Raw genomic sequence first — 3,285 nt, forward strand, 5'->3', positions numbered from 1 at the left:
TGACAGCGGGGGCTGCCAGGCCAGCACAGCTGCGGAAGTCAGCACTTTGCTCACTCACACCTCATCCCAGCCTCATTGTCACGTAGCCCGAGGGAATGTGCAGCCATCAATCTGCAGACCTGACAGGTTCCTGGCCGGCCACGGGCAGGACACCCAGGGGCAGCTGCCCCGGTGAATGATCCCAGGATCCCCGTGGGCGCTGGGAGGGCTTGGCGAGGGGCGAGGGTCGGTAGTAGGCGTGCTGCTCTCAGCAGGCATATTTGGGTCAGTGTCAGCACCTGACTTGCCTGCTCTGCCATCTCATTAAAGAAGCCTGCAGCGGAGCGCGCTGTGGTCAGACTCACAGGCTGGGCCTTCCTAAGGCCGAGCCGGTCCTGGGCGGCTCCGTGGCCACAAGCTCACGTGGTCGCCTGGATGCTGCACCTCTCACTGGGAAAGCTCTCGCTTGGCCATGGGGAGGAGGAAGCCAACGCTGACCACCGGGAGCAGGTCAGGCAGGTGCCCCGAGCCCCTGCCTCGCTCCCTCACACGATCCACCCCCTGCCGCTCCCTCACCCGCTGCCGCTCCCTCAGGCAGGCCAGGGGCCAGGCGGTCTTGCTGAATGACAGCCAAGTCAGAGGAAGGGGGGTCGCATCAGTGGCTCCCCAAGTGCGATCCTGGCATCACCTGGGAGATGGTGAGCGACGCAACTTCTCAGGCCCACGGGGGACCTCCTGCCCCAAGACGAGGCCGCTCAGGCTCGAGGAGCCCTGGGTGAGATGGTCCCCAGGCCCTTCCTGAGCCGCTGCAGTATCCCTCACGCTGCAGTCTGGCCCAACTGCTGGGCTCCCCACTCTCGCGTGCCTCTTCCCAGACACCTTGGTAATGCAACGCCTCCTGCCGGGCATGCGCAGCGGTGAGGCATGCCACCGACGGGCAACCTCGGCCGAGTCTGAGCCTCTGCTAGGGCGAGCTGAGGAGCACCCCAACATTAAGTACAGCAGCAGTAACCCACAGAGCCCTGGCTGTGCCGGCACGGGCCAGGCCCGACTTGATCCTCAGCAAGGTCGGAGTCAGGAGCCCAGGATTCTCTTTTTGGCTGACATGGAGCAGCTGGCTGACCTGGGTGTGTGCGCGTGTGTGCCTCACCAATCTCTCTAGATCACAATGTCTGTAAAGTTACAGCAGTGCTTCGGAGGGATACACAACAGCAGTGCGCTGCGAAAAGCCACTCACGCCAGCTGCACGATCCCGGGCCCAAGGGGGCTTGACGGGGTGATGAACACGTCCCGGGTCTATTACGGGGGAGGTTACAGACTGTACATGCATTTGCCAAAACCCACTCCACCGCACATTTAGAAAGGGGAGTTTTACTGTATGTAAGTCAGACCTCGATTGAAAACATTCCTAATAAAATAGGAGGTTGGGCTCAGATGACTTCTAAAACGCTGAGTCTAAACCTTGGATTTCTGACTCGACATGGGCTCTTACGGGGCTATCTGATGACTGCTGGCAGGCGGGGTGCATGCCAGCCTGTCCCAGTGTGGGCTCTTCAGTTGGCAGCGTGCCCAGTCCTGATTCGGAAGGGACTCCCTGCCCCCGGTGCAGGCAGGACATCCGCAAACCACAACGAATGCTCCGTCTGCTCCAAACGCAGCCTCTGGGGTGGGAGTCAGCGTGAGTTTCAGCAGCAGCTGCCACACACCTGAGATCCACGGCACTTCGCTAGTAGGTGTCACTATTGTCAGTGGGAGCGGGTGGGAGGCAGTTAACTAATTTAATGAACAAAAATTACAAAGAAGAAAATTACGAGAGGGAGGTGGAGAGACAGGAGCTGGAGTCAGTGAATCCCTGGATCACAAACATACATTTCCGTCACAGAATCTTTATTTTACATGTTTGCATCACAGCGAGAAGCCATCCCCAACAGCACCCGGATCGGAAGCCCCACCCATCCTGTTTACATAAATGCTCTTCAATGATCATTGTTAAAAAAATACTGAAAGTGCCTTCTGCACCCCAATCTAACAAGGAAAGCAAATGATATGTACAGGCATTGTCTCCCCCAAATGTAACTTGATTCTGGATTCGATGTCTGACTTCTTTTGTGGTCAATGACGAGGAAATCCAATTCATGATCTATATATGCCCCGAGGGTCAAGAAAGCCCCTTGTCTGCACAGGGCTCCGGCCCCTTTGGTTAAGAGGTATCTTATTTGGTTAGTAAGTATCTTAATGCGAGGGGGCTGGCCCTCAGGCTCCGTCTGAGCTGCGATCGCACCACGAAACCTCGCACCTTGCCTCAGAGCTGCTCACTCTTGGGAGTCGGTCAGTTTTCCTATTTTGCTTGGACATTTACTGACTTTGTCCACAACTCCCCCTTCCCAAAGGCCTGGGAGTCTGGAGTGTTCGGGTCACTACATTCCAGGCGGTGGCAATGCAGGTGGAACCCTTCTTCCAAAATATATTTTTACTGATTTCACACAGGAAGGGAGAGGGATAGAGAGAAACATCAGTGAGAGAGAATCATTGATCGGCTGCCTCCTGCACACCCCACACTGTGGACTGAGCCCGCAACCTGGCATATGCCCTGACCGAGAATCGAACTGTGACCTCCTGGTTCATAGGTTGACACTCAACCACTGACCCACACCGGCCGGGCACAGGTGGGTCCCTTTTAAAGACTTCCTGCCAAACATCCTAGAGAAACAGGAGCACAGAGCAGATGTGAGAACCGCTGATGTGTTCCCACGAACGCCTTTGTGATGTACCAAGAGGCACCGAGTCAGAGCCTAACTTCTTTAGTGGGGAAGCCATTGATTTAGTGACTCCCGAGGGGGAAAGGAGCAGGTCCCAGGCCCCCTGGACCCTGCACATTGTGAACTGGTTCAGAGGCCCGCCAACGGGGAGTGTGGAGTGGAAGGGGTGGATTTGGCAGCGGGCAGCATGGAGGCTCTGCTGTCCCACGGGGGTATGGAGCAGGGCCAACCTCATCAGACTGTCTGATGGGCCCGGCCCCCTGGAAGACAACACTTTGGGGGAAATGGCCAGATGCCACTTGTAATAACAATGGGCAACATGTCACTCCTCTGCAGGCTGTAAGTGCTGGGACATACACTGGAATGCAGGAAGAATCCCACATCCGGGCCAAAGCAATGATACACGAGTTAGTAGGACCTCCTGGTAAAACTCTCCTGAGCTTAGCCAACTCATCCCTCCAGAGCTTCCGGGAGAAAACGCTGCAATGCACCAAAGCCTGCAGCCTGTATTCCCAGGACTGAGCCTCCGTGGAATCAATAGATGTGG

This window comes from Myotis davidii, unplaced genomic scaffold (genome assembly GCF_000327345.1).
Source record: "Myotis davidii unplaced genomic scaffold, ASM32734v1 scaffold651, whole genome shotgun sequence".
NCBI lineage: Eukaryota > Metazoa > Chordata > Mammalia > Chiroptera > Vespertilionidae > Myotis > Myotis davidii.